An 18,966-nucleotide genomic window follows, 5' to 3' on the forward strand; every position below is an offset into this window, starting at 1 on the left:
AATATTTACCATCCTCTGGCATGTGCGTTCACTAGTCATTTATGGCAAAAGAAATCACTGACTGAAAGCATAATTTGCTTGGTAGACATAATTGGAAATGACCTTTTTAGTTATAATTTTACGTTTTTAGATTATAGTACTCCCTGAGAGATTATCTTCTGCATTTCTTGACCCTGACATGACTAATAATAGATGTTTCACCACCAGGTTAAGCCTACAGCATTAAGTGTCCTGCTCTGCTGTGAGCAGCATGGTAGTCAATGTGTTAAGCAGGCATTTAGGAACTTTGAATGTGAAGTATATCCATCTGTACAGTTGTGGCTAAAAAGAACAGCTAGAATGCTAATTACTGTTTCAGGAATTATCCTTTACACAGTTAAATATGTATCTAAAAATGAATTCATGAATAACTTTGTAGTCATTTAATCGTTTGGTTTTGTAAGACATTTAAATAAAAATACTGCACACCCAAAAATAGTCAGGAAATGGCAAGGAATATCAAATATAAGTAAATATTTTTCCTCAGTAAGATAAAAGTGTAAAATTGCTGATACCTGGTTGTTACCATATCACTGTTGGCCCCAGCAGAGCAGTCTGCTGTGATCACCGGCACATTCATGCCAGCCAACGGGTTAATACACAAAACAGGGCAGTGCAAGACTTGGTCCGTAATTCTCATTGGTTGAAGCAACTAAAATCAAATTTCTGAGGTCTGCTTGAACTGTGTTATTGGTATATTCTCCAGCATGATTTAAAATTGTTGCCTTGAAATGGCACTGACAGTGCATAATATATTTTGCAACTGAGAATAGATACTAAAAAATTTATATAGGAATATATTTCAAGAAACCCTTTCATACCAAACCTGACAATTATATTGACACACAAGTAAACCATCTGAATGGCACACTGGGTTATACAAGCATTAGCTGTAGGTGTAGAATAGGTAATTTACACAGAAAACTTTTCATACAAATTTTATTGTAAAACACACTAAAGTTAAGGGAAAGGTGCAATGCCTAGATGAGATAAACTTGGACACGCAAGAACTGGTTTTGCTCAGATATATGGAAAATTAACTGTAGTATTATATTACACACAACATATCTGAGGTGCAAATTTGTGGAGAGGAGAGATTGCATTTAACCTGTTGTGTATGGTGCGCATTTTGTTACAGTGTTGGGATGATGTCATCCAGATTTCAAAATTAGTGGTCTAGTAATGAAACTCTCATCAGTTTTAATCTTTAAAAATAAACATGCCTGAAAAAGGAAGCTGAATTAGGACTTTCAATTAAATTGCAAAAATTTTCTTGTTCTGCACATTCACTGTGGATGACACTTAAAAGCACGGTGTTAGTAGCTCCTATTGACCTTTGTGTCAGCCACAGTGAACATGTTGAAGGTTTTAAATTAACAAAGTAGTTGTTGACATTGAGGTATTAATGGATGACAGCAGGAAACGGCAATGAAATAATGTGAATTACTTAAACCAGGAATTAAACAAGTCTACATAGCTTTGAACACAGCCAAAAAATGGTTGGTTCAAATGGCTCTGAGCACTATGGGATTTAACTTCTGAGGTCATCAATCCCCTAGAACTTAGAACTACGTAAACCTAACTAAGGACGTCACACACATCCATGCCCAAGGCGAGATTCGAACCTGCGACCTTAGTGGTCGCGCGGTTCCAGACTGTAGCGCCTAGAACCTCTCGGCCACCGTGGCCGGCGAACACAGTCATTTCACACTTCTTATTCACTGCATATTTGTGTGCTATAACTAATACAGCAACCTTTTATTTTCTCATCTTTGATCTGGAACACGTGTCACATCTTACTTGTTTTCCTAGAGCAACTCTAGGTTTACAAGATCCACATTTCAGAATTCTGGTAATTGCTAGTCCTACCTCATGCTGAAAGTGTGGGTTGATAGCTGTCTCGTCATATATGATCTCATCAACTGCCATTTCAGAAACTTGAAGCAAAAATGTGATTATTCAATTTTCTGTCAGTGATGAATATATCACTAATGTGTAGGTATATTCATGATGGTATAGAACAGTGCAGGGCCATCTTCTGCTGGGTAGACTAAACTGTGCACTTCACATCCAGTGCATCAATTTCTTCATAGGTAGTATCATAGTACACCACTATCTCAGACTTGATTGTTGCAATGCTCAATGAAACAGCATTACGCCTTGAAGACACTAAACTAACAGCCTTCTTAAGTTTTTGAATGAAGGATATAAGAAGTAATATATCCAAAAACAATTAAGTTTTACATTTTGCTTTCAGGAACTCTTTTGGAATCTTTCCTTTTATTATTATTTTGTACATGTGTGGCCTTTTTGTTTCCTCTTCCCAGTTTGACAAGCACATCTGATTTGCTTAATGGGGATATTTATGGTTACAAAAAATAAATAAATAAGTATGTGGATACAATGCAACCTGCAAACCAAGATTATCCTCCAAAACTTTACGAGCCTAGGAAATAAGCACAGTGATTTGGACATAGTAGCATGTTTTAATAAACCAGATGTTTCAGTTATTACTGAGCATTGGTATACCAAAAAAGAATCTTATTATGCACCCATTAACAAAGAATTTCTGCTCATCTTTCAGTAGGGATATCAAACCTTATGGTGATGTTGCAAAAAGTGGCAATAATTGGTGCTCAAAGATGTAATTCCTACATGTTGAAGGTGTTACTCAACTTTCTGCGATAAGCTATAGATGGGAAAGGAAACATAATTTTAGATATAGACAGACCTCCATCTGAAATTACAGATTTGTTTTAGCTAATCTCTATCAGTTGCTTGTAGAGAGAGATAGTAAATACTAAGGGAAAACGGCTGGTAATTATGCTGATAATTGTTCACAGTTTAATAAAACCTTACATAACACAAATCAGTTTTCACTCATAAGGATGGCGAGTGGCACACACAGATCTAACATTACTGATAGGTAATACAGGGTACCCAGGACTTTGTACTGGGATACTTTCTTTTGTTGATTTGTGTAAATGACAAAATACTGCTCCTCAAATTCAAGGATTGTTCTGTATGCTGATGCTACACCCATTGCATGCAAGTGTAAAGATCGTGAGCGACTACAAAAACTATGAAACTGTATTACAAATGAAGTAACTCAGTATTTCTATGAAAGTCATCACATTGTCAGCACAAGATAGCAGCAGTAACGGATTTTCACCCCACAAGACAGATTTTTAAATTCAGTTATGCACTGGAACTGATATTGTCACCAAAGAAAACTACTGCTTGGTTACAGTTAAACTTTCTATATTTAACATGTTATAACATGGAAATAAACGGTCCTTATCAGAGCCAACTTTAACTATCATATCTATAAATATTGAAGGCATATCATCAGCCAAAGAACATCTGTTATCCAACCTATGCCGTGACAAAAAATGCAACGTCCTGTGTATACAAGAGACGCATAGAGATGAGCGACAGAGACGACCAAAAATACCGGGCATGAAACTAGCTGCAGAAACACCGCTTTGCTCCAAATGAGTGTGCTCGCCCATACCAAAGACGCAACACAGGCCACTACTGTGTCAAGTTCTTCCAGCAATAAGACCACAGGAGGTGAATTTCAAACGGAGATACAATTTCAAGAAAGCTGATTGGAAAAAATTTGCTAAGTTGCTGGACAAGGAGATTAAGTCTGTGCGACCTATTCCTGAAGAGTATGACAGCTTTGTTCAAACTGTCAAACATTGCTCCCGGGCATCAATTCCAAGAGGGTGTAGGACAATCTATCTGCAGGGTGTGACACCTGAAACAGCTGCTCTGCTGGACGGATGCTATCGACTATATGAAGAAAACCCTTATAGCGAGGAGACTTATCTGGCTGCGCAAAATACTGTCTCCTCAATCTCTGAGGCGAAGAGAGAACAGTGGATTAAACTGATGACAGAATGTGAGATGAGTAGAAGTAGTCAAAAGGCCTGGAGATTGTTACAACACCTTAACAATGACCCCTCCCAGCCCAATACGCATACAAATGTGATGGCAGACCAGATCACATACCAGCTTTTGAAAAATGGTAAACCTGATCATACCAGTAAAATCGAGAGACGGACCCTGGAAAGGGAGCCCGAACAAGAGGGAAACACTCTGTCTCGACCATTCAGTTTGAATGAGCTCGAATCAGCTCTAAATAAGTGCAAAGTCGGAAAAGCAGCAGGGGTAGATGACATAAGAAGTGAACAGATCAAGAACTTTGGTCCAGGCGCAAAGTGCTGGCTACTCAAGCTAATGAATAATTGTGTCAAGAGCAGCAAGATACCAAAATCTTGGCGGAAAGCAAAAATTATAGCTATACATAAACCAGGGAAACACCGGGATGACCCCAAAAGCTATAGGCCAATCTCCCTCCTATGCCACCTGTATAAGGTATTGGAAAGGTTGATCCTCCAAAGAATTACAGATATGATAGAACCATTACTGATCCCTCAACAGGCAGGATTCAGACAAGGGAAGAGCTGTACAGCACAGGTGTTGAATTTGACACAGCATATAGAGGACGGCTTCCAAAGGTGGCAGATAACAGTAGCGGTGTTTATAGATCTTTCAGCCGCCTACGACACTGTCAACCACAGACTCTTGTTGTTGAAGCTATACAACCTCACCAAGGACTACAAACTAACCTGTCTAATTAGAAATCTTCTGCAGAACCGAAGATATTTTGAGGAATATCAAGGACAAAGAAGCAGATGGAGGCAGCAGAAAATTGGGTTGCCACAGGGCAGTGTACTGGCACCCACCCTCTTCAATATATACACTAATGACCAGCTGTTACCAGAAGGAACACAAAGCTTCATATATGATGACCGAGCAATCACAGCACAAGATCACAGCTTTGAGAGGGTGGAGCGGAAGCTAACTGATACTCTGAAAGAATTAACTGCCTATTACAGGGACAATCAATTGAAACCAAATCCTTCTAAGACCCAGACCTGTGCTTTCCACCTCCGAAACAGACAGGCTAGTAGAACCTTGCAGATAGATTGGGAAGGAACCTCTTTAGAACACTGCAAGACTCCAAAATACCTTGGAGTCACTCTGGACCGTTCTCTTACATATAAGGAACACTGCTTAAAAACAAAGCAAAAAGTGGGAGCCAGGAACAATGTGGTTAGGAAGCTGACTGGAACAACATAGGGAGCACAGCCAGACACAGTGTGCACATCCGCATTAGCCCTCTGCTACTCTGCAGCTGAGTACGCTTGCCCAGTATGGTGCAGATCTACACATACAAAGAAAGTTGATGTTGCTCTGAATGAGACATGTCATATCACTACGGGTTGTATAAGAGCCACACCTGTGGAAAAACTGTACTGCTTATCCGGCATAGCCCCCCCCCCCCCCCCCCCCGGACATCTGAAGAGATACAGCAGCACGGAGTGAAATGAAAAAGGCATTAACATCCGAAGCCCACCCACTACATGGCCACCAACTGGCACAGCAAAGACTTGGGTCTAGAAAGAGCTTCCTTCACAGTACAGAACCACTCGCTGACACTCCACATCAGCACTGGGAGAAGAGATGGCAGGTCAGATGCCAGCATCTGGAGGAGTGGCTGATCCCACAAGAAGTATTTTCCCCAAGCCACACAGAGAAATGGTCCACTTGGAAATCACTCAACCACCTGCGTTCTTCTGTCACAAGATCCAAGAGTAATCTGGAGGGGTGGGGCTTCCAGGTGGACTCTCTCCAGTGTGACTGCGGAGCTGCCGTGCAGACATCAACACATTTACTACAATGAACATTACCTCCAACTGTGTGCACCATGGAGGACCTCATAAACGCTACACAAAGTGCACTGGACGTTGCAAATTTTTGGGCATCCACTGTATACATTAAAATTACCTTATGTTTGAGAACACAATCTGTGTCTAATCATTTATTTCATTCTTGACTAGTTTAATTTATAAACCATAATGTATGTATGTATGTAGTAATGTATCTAATATTGTTTTTTTTTAGTTTGCTTCTGACGCGATAAATAAATAAAATAACATAGAAACTAATTACTGTACAAGAACATAACTTGGTAGCATTAATGTCAAGGACATGGGGAAGAGAGATAATGCAGAATCAATTCAATTGAAACACTTTTAATGTGCTGCTACAGTACACCACACCATTACATACCAGTACCAATACTGGTGACGGTGATGGAGGCTGTTATGAAAAGCTTGCGATATTATTCAAATCTGATATGGCAAGTTAACAGAACTTTTGATCCATGTGAGTAAAATTATTGTGTAAAATCGATAGTGCAGCTTCTTACAGAAGTCTCTTCAGGGCCTTCGGAGTCTTTCACTTAAATGTCAACATATTTACTCCCTAATAGTATTTGTTGTCCATAATAGGGGTAATTTTACTATGTTCAGTGAAATGAACTTGCAAAATACTGGAAGGAAATGGAGTTTCACATTCTTATTGAAAGTCTTTAAGAGGTTGCTGCAAGACATCAGGCAGAAAACTGAAAATCTGAAGATATTAATAAAATACAAAGTAATAAAATTATTTTATTAGCCTCTCCTTCTATAATTATAAATAAACATAATGTTCTTACTCAAGGATGCATATGACAGTTAACACTAAGGTTCAAATTAACAGGGTTTTAATGTTACCATTATATGTAGGGCTGCCAGTACTCATTGTAAAATTCTGAAATGCTTTGTACAAAGTATGAGAGAAACAGCACTTGAATAAAAAAACCATTTCTAGCTTTCAGGGTCTTTACTTCCTTTCTCTTGGATGATGAATATGTTTTGTGACTGGAAATGAGGGGAAGATCACTTAGACCACCCGTATCGAACACTTATGTGACATATTCATGTCAAGTTTGAGATCCATGTCAGATTTAAGCAACACATTGAAGCAACTCAGAGGCTGGATGCTAGATAGGTTACCAGTAGTTTCAAAGTATGTGCGAGTATTATTTTGTATAACACTATTGAGAAAATTTAGAAGGCATGAGAAATCAGGGCTCGGACGATAGACAGCCTTTCTTCCCTCTCTCTATTTGCGAGTGGAACGGTACCATTTGGTTGCTTGTGTAGTATGTATATACATAAAAATACGGAAGAAAATTGTGACTGCCTACTACAATAAGAAGTAATAGTTGGACTAACCTAAAGCTTCGTGATTTACTTCAAATGTTTTGTCCCACTGTCACACTCTGACAATCAGTGACTTCCATCTATAGCAGTCTTACAATTTGGAGATGTCAGTATTGCTTCGATCTATTAATATTCCCTCATCGAGCTCTTTTTATTTTAAGATCACATAAACTGGATTATTGAGAAACTACATACAGGAAGATGTGATTTGCATATAGCTGTTTGTTTACAGAAAAACAACGATCAAAATTTAAGCATATCGGTAACACACACAGGGCAAGAGCACATATCTGGGCAAGAGCACTATACTGGATTTCGCCCCCTTTTCCCTAGAAACCTTGACTGGAGTAATAACTTTATTTGTAGCATAGTCTGAGGTCTACATTAGGTTGAAAAGCGATAATTTCGTTGACAGTTGTGGAACACAACGAATGAGAAATAAAGGTTGTGGTAACAGACAGACGTGTGTCTTTGCCTAATATTTATTTGTGGCATATTTAAACGCACTTTCCCACATTTAACGCATTTCTCACAATAAAAAAAAATAATACTACTAGGTCATCCCCAAAAAACATATATTAGAAAATGAACAAGCATCCGACGTGTTTTGATGCATATTACGTACAGATATCGTGCACAAACTGGAAAAATGTAATGGGCCTTCCACTACGCATCCTTTACCATATTTGATTCGTTTTTCCGCATTTGCTACTGCTGGTATGGGTTCAAAGACAAATTCGTGCTGCAAAAGTCTCAGTGGTAGTTAGCCTACATTAGTAAGCAGCAGTTAATGCGTTACAAACATTTAGACACATTGTCCGCAATGCGTAATATGTGTTATGCTATAAATCACTCTGCCTTCCGACCAATAATTTGTAATGAGTTGGTTTCAATCAATCACGTACGGCTCTAATATGTAACCTTGACTACGCTGCGGATTTATCATGTCACCATAATACAGATTATTCGCATTTAAACCTTCTTTCTACATTTTATTCTGTTAACGGAAGGTTCATTCAAACAATCTGGATTGATTTGACATTCCAAAACAACAGCTGAAGGCAAGTCTGTATAAACACTGTAGCCAACGTGTGACGTCACTTACGTCAACAGAGTTGTTTACAGGTCTAGTCACCAGGCAGCGCTGTCACGCTTTCAGCCTTTTTGATGACGTCATGAAGCGATTCCTCGGGGCCCGCGAGACGCACGTGGGACAGACAGGACCATACTAAGGATAGAAACCTCTTTGCTTTTAGAAAGTGTAGCTACCTGTTCTGATGTTGGTCCTACCGTTCTCTAGCAGACAGGCTTGTCTGCTACCCTCAAGCATGCAACTAGAAATACATTTGCTCATTCATCCTCTCACACAGAAGGGAAGGGGGATGACAGTATCTTATCATATACAGTACATAAAAGAAAGCGGATGTAGGTTCTGTATGAGACTGTGTGACATGAATTACATATAAACTGTGTTTTAAAGTGTAGTAGTGTTACAGATAGTTCTTGTTTATGTGTAAAAGTAACAAGTTCCACTACTCAGTCTGCTCCCAGAGAGTCAGAAACGCCACAGTAAATTTAGATGTGGAATTTATGCCGTAAATGACAACAGATATAAGAAATTAACATGAAAGGAATCCAGCAGAGACCTTTCATAACCCCAACGCTCCGAGAAAAGACTGTGCAGGGAATTTTCTGACCATGCTAGGACATTCCCAAGCAGGCTTCTCACACCCTACTTAAACCAAAAGTGTAAAGAAAAGGCAAAAGGTCACCAGCTACTTGCTAAAATACAATAATTTCAACACTCTTTAGCATCTACCAATTTCAAAGAGAAAAAAACAATTTGTGACACCTATTTAAAAGATAGTGTAGACCTAAATCGATCAGCAAGTAAAAACAATGGTTCCTATGTCATTAATATGAAAACAATTTCTGGTTGTTACCCTTATGGAATTCACCATTATTTGCTCATTGCAAGAGCCAACTGATCACCGGAAAATATATCACTGTTTATTAACAAGTGAAATTTATGAAAACAGCAAATGTTCCACAGCAATTAAAAAAGGAACATGAAAATAACATCAGTATTGTAAAGCAGAACATTACAATGCACAATCTGCAAAAGCAAAAAAAGTGGTAGAAGAAAAAAAACATGTTTTACCAAATGGTTATCGCAAAAAAATTCTATATTTTATAAAACTTATAATTTGCAGAATTAAAATAATTTTGTGGCACTAATTTAATCAATTTACTATATTTCATTTAGTCAGCAAACAATGATCACTGTGTCATTATACTGAAACTACAATTAATTATGTGATTATTACCCTTAAGGGGTTCCTCACAATAAATATGCCCCATGCAAAGGCTAATCGATCACAGTCCAATGAGAATGAATAGCTATCTGACTGATAAACGAAGCAATGCCACAGGAATGAATTTACGAAACAAAATATCACAAATCTAATACATCACACAAGAACAAACCTTGATCAATAAAACAGCTCTGAAAGTGCAACAGTCAACATCTAAAAAAAACACCAATAAATAAAACACCTGCAAAATACAAGAGTCAAAGTCTAAAAAAAACAATAAATAGAACACCTGCAAAATACAAGAGTCAGTCTAATAAACACCAATAAATCGAACCCCTGCAAGACACACGACTCAAAGTTTCTCTGACAGAAACACACGTATATGCATTGAACTAAGAATCGTATAATCACTGTTCGCTGACACACTCAGTAGTTCCACTGTTCCGTGGCACAATATATGGGGAGGGGGGGGGGTTTCCTCGCTGCAGCTGTCAGTAGGGATTTTTGTCCATCTGTTGCGTGCAATCCCGTCGTCTCTGCCCTCTCATGAAGTTTCTCTTGGTGGCCCGTGTCACGTACATCTCGATTTGGTTCCATGCTTGTGTTGTCAAATTCGTGCGGTATCCTCGTTTGACACGCCAGGTTGATATTCCTGGGCAAGGATGACACTTAATGGCTCTTCTTTGTGCCACCCTTAGCTACGAGAGAACATCGAACTATGATTTACTGTCACTTGACAGTGGGCATCCGCCAGGAAATGTTGATAGGCGTCGTTGAAGTCTGCCAGTTTCTCTGGACAGTATGTGTCAAAAGGCTCCACGCCCCTTGTGTTGTTACATTCTTGAGTTATCCTCAATTGGCTCGATGGTTTGATATTCCTGGGCAAGGATGACAATTAATGGCTCTTCTTTGTGCCACCCTTAGCGACCAGAGAACATCGAACCATGATTTACTGTCGCTTGACAGTGGGAATCCGTGAGGAAATGTTGACAGGCGTCGTTGAAGTCTGCCAATTTCTCTGGACAGTACGCGTCATAAGGCTCCACGCCCCTTGTGTTGTTACATTCTTGAGTTATCCTCAATTCGCTCGCCGGTTTGATATTCCTGGGCAAGGATGACACTTAATGGCTCTTCTTTGTGCCACCCTTAGCGACCAGAGAACATCGAACCATGATTTACTGTCACTTGACAGTGGGCATCTGTCAGGATATGTTGATAGGCGTCGTTGACGTCTGCAAGTTTCTCTGGACAGTACCTGCCAAAAGGCTCCACACCCCTTTATCCCCTGTCTTCTGTCGTTTCACCGTGGCCGTCTCGTCACGGTCACATACGTGTGGTGCGTTGCCAGCAGATGGATTTCCGCGCGGTGTACCGCTCGGCCATCTCAGGTCATCGCCTCCATGAACGGTCGCACTGGTGCGGCCGGCCATTAGCTCTGGGCTCAAGGGAAAGTGATTGTCCCGTATCCTTCTTTTGTTGTGACCGTGCTCCCAAAGTGGCCCGGTTGACAGTGTGTCCTACTGGGAAACCCGCCAGTTTACAACTAGCCCTCCTCCTCGCTGCTCCCGCTGTCACGTAAGAATTTAGCCGCTTCACTTTCACGTTCTCAACTGCATTCACAGAAATTGTTTATCATAGTTATGTGATTACAAAATGTCATACATAATACCACTTAGTATTGTCTTTCACAATTTTTAAGAACAAAAGTGAGACTTAATTTTTTTAAATAAAAAATTTAGATGAATCGACAATATAAAATTAAATTTAAATGACTTGACAATATAAAAAATAAAAGTGAAATGACTTGACAGTATAAAAATAAAAATTAAGTGAACTGACAATATAATATCTAAATCCATATCACTAATGTGGTTCACTTGCGTTTTAATAAATCAAATGCTACTTATTAATTCACTAAAATGAATAGGATTATGCCTTGTGGAAGTATAGGTCAGGACAGCATAGGGTTCACATGTTATTTACACAAACACACACACATGCATACCTGTTGTCTATTCTACAAACTAACTACCCATAAACATGCATTACTCAAAATTCTACCTCTATCCACTACTAGTTAATCCAACAAGCTACTTCAATGCTACTTCAACAAAGTGTTTACACCACTACAACATTGTTCTAATTCGTCCTCTTCCTGACGCTCGCCGCATATGTCTTGTCACATGATAAATATGGAGAACTTTCCTTAAACATACACAGTAAAAAGAACAATGGTTATTTACACGCCAAAACATTTATACCAGTTGACACACCTGATAAGAGACTCGCAATTATACATTTATCATACTCATGTGTTTATACATAAAACAGTAAGACAATTTCATCTAAAATTACGTTATCAACAGAATTAATCACGCAGATGACACTGAGAACGGTGAAAATATCTGAATCATACAGGTTATACTACATTTTCTTACCCATTTTGCTGCGATTTCGTTCCTTCTTTAAGTTACCTTTCGCTTCCATATCGGTTATTTCGCCTGTGGTGGTTATTCTGGATTCATTTCTCATGAATGGCAAAATTGTGGTCTCCTCTATTCTGTAAAACAGTTTCATCTTAACATATTGAACTTACAACAGACACAAAAGATCCGAATCCTCATGTAGTTTAAATGACAAATGTTTTGCTTCATCCTTATTACCTTAAACAAAGCTTTTCTTCGGTCCCATAATCAAATTTACTTAATCTTCCTCTACCTTCAAGAAGGAAATTTCCTCAGTACAAATCATATAGGCTGCAGTGCATCCCGCACCAGCGAAAACAGTAAGCTGTAATGCTCACAGCATCAGCAAAACACATAAACGTCACTTTTCTAGGACAAGTATTAACGCTGAATAATTTTTCAGGCTCTGGCTCAACATAAATGAAGGCTACAAAAAGGATCCATATTTCTGTTCCATTCTCCATTTGCTGGAAAACTGCTCGTCGTTTGACTACCACAATAATATTTCAGGGCCACATAAATTACAAAAGCCACAACTCTTCTTTCACCGTGAAGGGAATCAATATACTGACGAAATCCACAGACAGCACTTTACCTACTCAGCTATAAAGAACGAAAAAAAAAAAAGATATATCATCGATATTAATATATTAGTGCATATGGGAAGTCATTTGTTAAACAATCGTATTATCGCATCCTGTTTTCAAGATTCCAAACTTACTCATTCCTTTCTCAGAGTTCTCCTATCTTAAAATATTCATACAGCACGCATACTATAGTAAGAGATCCTCATTTATACTGACAGATATAGAATAGTAATAGATAGATAGTAGCACTGAAAGCAGAAAATGGGAAACAAGGCTACTAACAGCTGGGGACCTGGGTTTGCCAGACCTATAATACCCACAGATCGGATATTCCCCTGAGTTTTGCATTAATTCAACACAGATCTTGCTTCTCTCAGGAGCGACTCTTTTCAATTTACACAAAAAAACCATAAACAGCAATTTTCTCGTTCACAAAGAAACCTTTTATCTTCACATTTGAACCAACCTAAATCCTAATTGCACAAGGAAAGAAAAAAAAAACTAAAAACATCACTTCAATCAATGACATAGAAACATCTTTATCATTATTTTTACCAACATATTATTCAAAATGCATTTATCACAAACGTAAACTAATCAATTGTTTCTCTTCCCCGTCCTCTCTACTCCTCACTGTCCTCTCTACTCAATGTATGGTTTTACGTTTGACACATGGCGTAGCCCTTTTGATTTCTTCGATCGAAGAGTTTCCACTTCTATGGCGTTTTCATGGGGAATCTTCCTTATCCGATACGGGCCGTTAAAGAGATTAAAAAATTTCTTGCTGACACCTGACCGTTTGTTAGACAGCTTGCGTGATCTAATCAGAACTTTTTGTCCTACATGAAACACTGTTTTTCTCACGTTTCTCTTATACGCCTTGACTCTGGCTTCTGCTGCGCGGTTGATGTTACGTAAAGCTAAGTCAACAATTGCGTTCCGGCGTAGTCTCGGCTCTAGTGGTCAAGGTACCATCTCTTTGATTTTGCTCGGGGGCTCCTTGTTTCTTAGCACAGTGATTGGCAGAAGCTTTGTTGACGTATTAGGCAACTCATTAATTATGTTCTGAAATCCTTTTAGGTGTATGTCCCACGATCGGTGATCACGACTGCAGTATAACCTACATAATTTTCCTAATTCACGCATTATACGCCACTGGGGTTCGAGCTGGGGTAAAATATATATATATATATATATATATATATATATATATATATATATATATATATATATATATATATATAGGTTTAATTCTTCACCTTCGAAGCATCAGCTGCCAGTATCACGATCTAAATTGTGGTCCATTATCCGAGATAACCCTTTTCACGCTCCCAACTTCATGCAGAAACTGCTTTGCAAATGCAGTTGCCACTGCCCTTCCGGTGGCTCGCTTCAACGGAGTCCGACACACAAACTTGGAGGTTAGCTCCACCGCTACGAAAACATATGCAAAACCTGCTTTAGATCGTATTAGTAGCCCAAATAGGTCCACGACCGCGAGATCACAAAGTTTGCTTGGTATTATCGGGTGCAATGATGCAGCATAAGTCACTGTGGCCGCCTTCGCTCGCTGACAAGGTCCGCACACTCTAAGTACACAACGAATACGCCGTAGCATGTTATTAAAATAGCATGTCTCTTTCAGTTTTTCACAACATTTCTGTGCTCCGAAGTGACCATAACTCAAATGTATGTACCATATAATTTTGTTTACGAGTTCCTCCGGAATCACCAACACCCATCTGGAGTCGTCCGGGGCTCGTTTCTTGAATAGTATTCTATTGCGCACAAAGTAGTACTGGCGTATTCCTACATCCTCCTTGTCCTCCCACTTCTTCTTTATATCTTTCAATACAGCGTCCTTATCCTGTTCGTCCGCTATACTCCCTAAAGAGGTGGTAACAAAATTCTCGAACGCTACATTCTGTAAGTATAGGATGCTAAAATTATTTTCACCGAGTTCCCCTTCTTCTGTGTGAACCAAACCTATAGGAATGCGCGATAAAGCGTCAGCAATTACATTTTTCTGTCCAGGAGTGTATTCTACAGTGAAATTATATTCCTGTAGGTATAGTGCCCAGCGTCACAGTCTCCCATGCGTGATTTTTGTGCTCATAAGAAATTGGAGTGCACGATGGTCAGTGTACACCCTGGTGGTCCTCCCAAATAAGAAATACCTAAATTTTGAGAATGCCCAAACTATCGCGAGTGCTTCGAGTTCAGTTAAGGAATAATTTTTTTCACATCGAGATTGTTTTCCAAGTTGTAATATCATCATTTCCTTCCGTTTGAAACAGTGCCGCACCTAACCCTGACAAGGAACTTTCCGTCATTAAACAGAATTCTTGTGTCAGGTCGGGATGCACGAGGATGGGAGCCTCTACCAATGCCTTTTTAAATTTATAAAATTCATCCTGTGCCTCTTGATCCCAGACCCACAAAGCGTTCTTCCCTGTTAGTCCACATAGACGGGGTGTACCAAGTACACTAAAATTTATAAATCGCTTATAAAAATTACACAGTCCTAAGAATGATCGCAACTGTTTTTTATTTGTCGGCACTGCACACTCCTCTATCGCCGCAATTTTCTCCGGGTCAGGTTGTATTCCATTTGCTGAGACAATATGGCCTAAGAATTTTATGTTCTCTCGTCCGAACTGTGAATTATCTAAGTTGACTGTTACACCTGCCTTCTCAAAAACATCCAGTAGTCTGATCAGAACGTCATTATGATCCTCCCACGGCTTTTCCGCAATTAATATGTCATCCACGTAAATTGTCACTCGCTGTTTCAAATCATCAGGCAAAATGCTATTTAATCCCCTTATAAAAGCAGCTGATGAGGCGGTTAGTCCGAACGGTAGACGCCGAAATTGGAAACAATTTCCATAACACAGGAACGCTGTATATAATCTGCAAGATGGGTGTAGCACGATTTGCCAAAAACTCGAACGGAGGTCGACAGATGATAGTACCTTTACCCCGTGGAAACGTTGTAAGAGTTCCTCAAGGCTCTCAGGCCTGTCCGTTTCCGACATAATAATTGTGTTTATCTGTCTCGAGTCTAGAACCGAACGAACGGAGTTGTCGCGTTTTGGTACGACAAGCAAGGGTGAGTTGTACGAGCTTACTGCCCGCTCAATTATTCCTTGTTTATTTCCTTCTCCACCTGGGCTTTATACGCCACGGGAATAGGGTATGGTCTAACAGAAAACTTCTGATGGTCACGTACTCTGAATTGGTAAGTAAAACCCTTAATCGCCCCCGGAGTCTCAGAAGATACCCGTTCATGATTCCTAAATAGGCAATACAATTTCTCCTTTTCCCTGTCCGTGGTTCTGACACCCGCGATGCTCTTTCTCAGTGCATGAGCAAAAACAACCTCTTTTCCCTGCTCACAAGACGCAGAGCACGACTCACTTACATAGTCCACGAGTAGCTCCAGTCTGGGTTGCGACTCGGTTTGACCTTGAAATTTTAGGCAACGAATTTCTGACTCGGCACGTAATATGCATTCATCAAATACTAAATTCATTGGCTGATCCCCAACTTGAACTGTCATTACTCCTTCACCCATGTCAATTACTGCATGGTGGGCATTCATGAAGTCATTTCCTAAAATCATTGCCACATTCAGCATTGGGAGCACAAAGAAGTTGTACTCAAACTCTCATCCCTGGCAGGTAAAATTAAGCCGTGTCTGCCTCCGGATTTCTACGCTCTTACCGTAGATTGCGCCCTTCACCTTTATTCCTCGCACTTGAAAAACGGGCCATGTCCCAGTCCCTTCGCATTTATGAAATGCTGCCTCGCTCACTATGGAGAAAGGGCTTCCAGTGTCAATGACACACCTAAAACATATTTCGTTTACTGCAACCGTCACGACTGGATTTATTTCCGAAATTTTAGCACTCGTAGTTTCTCGCAACAAATCCTCCATAATATCTTCCCTCTCTATATACCGTATGCACTCATTTGCCATGTCGCTCATTTGTTCCGATTGGGCGCCTTCTGCGCTGATCGTTTGTCATTGCCGGTTTTGTTCATTTCCATTTGCTGGATTATGTCTATGGTTAGCAGCGGAATTTCAACATCATGAGGTGCTCCTCCTACAGTCCTATTCCCACCGTGCTCACCGTAGTATCGATTCTGGTTGCCGTAACTGTTGCGTTCACGATCCTGTCCACGTCCTCGATCATTTCCGTTGTTCCACCTGTGTTCGCGACTGTTACCCCAGTTTCTATACGGCCGGTCTCGATTATTGTTGTTCCGTTCGCGTCGCGACGACCAGTCACGCCGTTGATTAGTACTACGGCCACGACTGCGGTCGCGCTGCTGTGCCCCGTAATAACTTAGTGCCTGATTAGGCGGGCATTCTGCTGTATTATATTCCAACTCTTGGAGAAGTGTCTTAAACGTTTCACGTCCTCTTTGCATCGTCCCGCAAGAATGACGTGGCGCAAGTGCATCGGCAATTTGGTGATGCGGTTTTCCAGATACGCCACGCGTTCTTGTAATTCGCCTGTTACGACTTTGTGCCGCCTGTTCACTTCGAACTGTCCCTTCTGAAATCTAAGAAGCGAACGCACTTCTTCGGTCTCTGCGGCCGCTACCGGTTTAGTATTGTTCTCGCTTTCCGTCATCTTCATCGTGCCTACGATGTCCTCTAATGCCGCAATCTTATCATGTATCATTAGTTCCGCAGGTCCTTATGGATCGTATAGAAATTGATTCGCCTGCAGCATGTGGTCGAATAGGCGTGCTGGGCTGCCGAAACCAGACTGGTTCAAATTTGGAAGCATAATTATGCCATGCTTGACCCCATCTTGAGCCGCTTCCGACCAATAGGCGGAGAGAAAGGCTTGTCGAAACTCCCGAGTGGAGTTGCAGTGACGCGCTGCTGACCTCATGCGAATCGCCAGTTCGCCTTCCAAATAGCCACACATATATTCTATCTTATGTGAACTTGCCCAGTCGGGGGGAAGACAGAACGCAAATTGCTCGAGCCATGCTCGTGGATGTATTCCTTTTTGCGAATTTCGAAATGTCTCGAACTTTCTCACCCTAAGGAAATGTTTGAAATCAAATCCCCGCATTTCCTCCCTGCGAGGCCCTTGAATGTTTCTATTTTTCTCATGTCTGCCCCTCAAAATACATTCCTCCTTGTCGTCAAAATCTCCCTCGTGGCCGGAGTCCCTCTCTGCACTGTTCGTACGGCTATTTTTAGTGCTATTGGCGAGTTCGTAATCACACGCCATGCGGTTTTCCAGATACGCCACGCGTTCTTGTAATTCGCCTGTTACGACTTTGTGCCGCCTGTTCACTTCGAACTGTCCCTTCTGAAATCTAAGAAGCGAACGCACTTCTTCGGTCTCTGCGGCCGCTACCGGTTTAGTATTGTTCTCGCTTTCCGTCACCTTCATCGTGCCTACGATGTCCTCTAATGCCGCAATCTTATCATGTATTTGTCTGTTGTCCTCCGCCCCAGTCTGCTTCAATTGTTCTACTTGCTGTTCGAGTGTGTGAATCGCTTGTCTGTTGTCCGCTACTGTGTTGCTAACGGATGTGGGACAATGCGTTTCCGCCTCTTGGACCCTCGAGAGTACCTGATGGTGTTCTCTTTGGCATTCTTCTCTCAGCGCTTGGAAATTCCTAAGTAACTGTTCTTCACTCTCTTTAGATTCCGCATCGCGACTCCGCTTGCCCTGTTCTAAGGCTTGCAGACGGTCATCGATTTGTTCAAATGTACGGCCTAATTCTTTCATAATATCACTTTTTATTTCACTTGCCAGATTGTTTATTCTTTGTGAGATATAATCGGACACTCTCTGCATCGACTTGTCGATTTTATTTGTCTGCTGGATTAGTTTTTCGTCTAATGTTCAGTTTGTGTGTATCGTGGGGTCACTACTGTTGTCGGAAGAGTTTGCTTCTCTTCTGAAGTATATGTCTGTGTTACTATCATCAGTTCATAGCTTTACTGTTTTCACATTGTGGTAAGTAAGTTTTAATATTGGTGGCAAACATAATTGGAATGTCATATTATCACTTATCGTTCGCCTCACAATCTTTCTGTGCTTTTCGTATCAAAAATGTCAAAGAAGCACGCCTATACTAAGAAATACACACCAGAAGAAGAATTGGAGTTGCTATTTTCACTACCTAGCGATCCTCAGGATTCTGAAATAGGAAGTGATGAAGCACCAAAAGATGAATTTGTTCCTGACGTTGTAACGTTGTTGCTTTAATTTTCTATCAGCGGTGCTGATAGACAATAAAAGCGGGCTAAAAGCTGTGAGCTGTCTGGGGCAGTTAATCTTGCATACTGCACTACTGTTTCACCAGGTATCCAGTCTAGCTAACCAAATTCCCAACCAGACTAACATTAATTATAATCTTTTAATAGTCATACGACAACTGGTGATATATATATATATAT

The sequence above is a fragment of the Schistocerca serialis genome, chromosome 3 (genome assembly GCF_023864345.2).
Source record: "Schistocerca serialis cubense isolate TAMUIC-IGC-003099 chromosome 3, iqSchSeri2.2, whole genome shotgun sequence".
NCBI lineage: Eukaryota > Metazoa > Arthropoda > Insecta > Orthoptera > Acrididae > Schistocerca > Schistocerca serialis.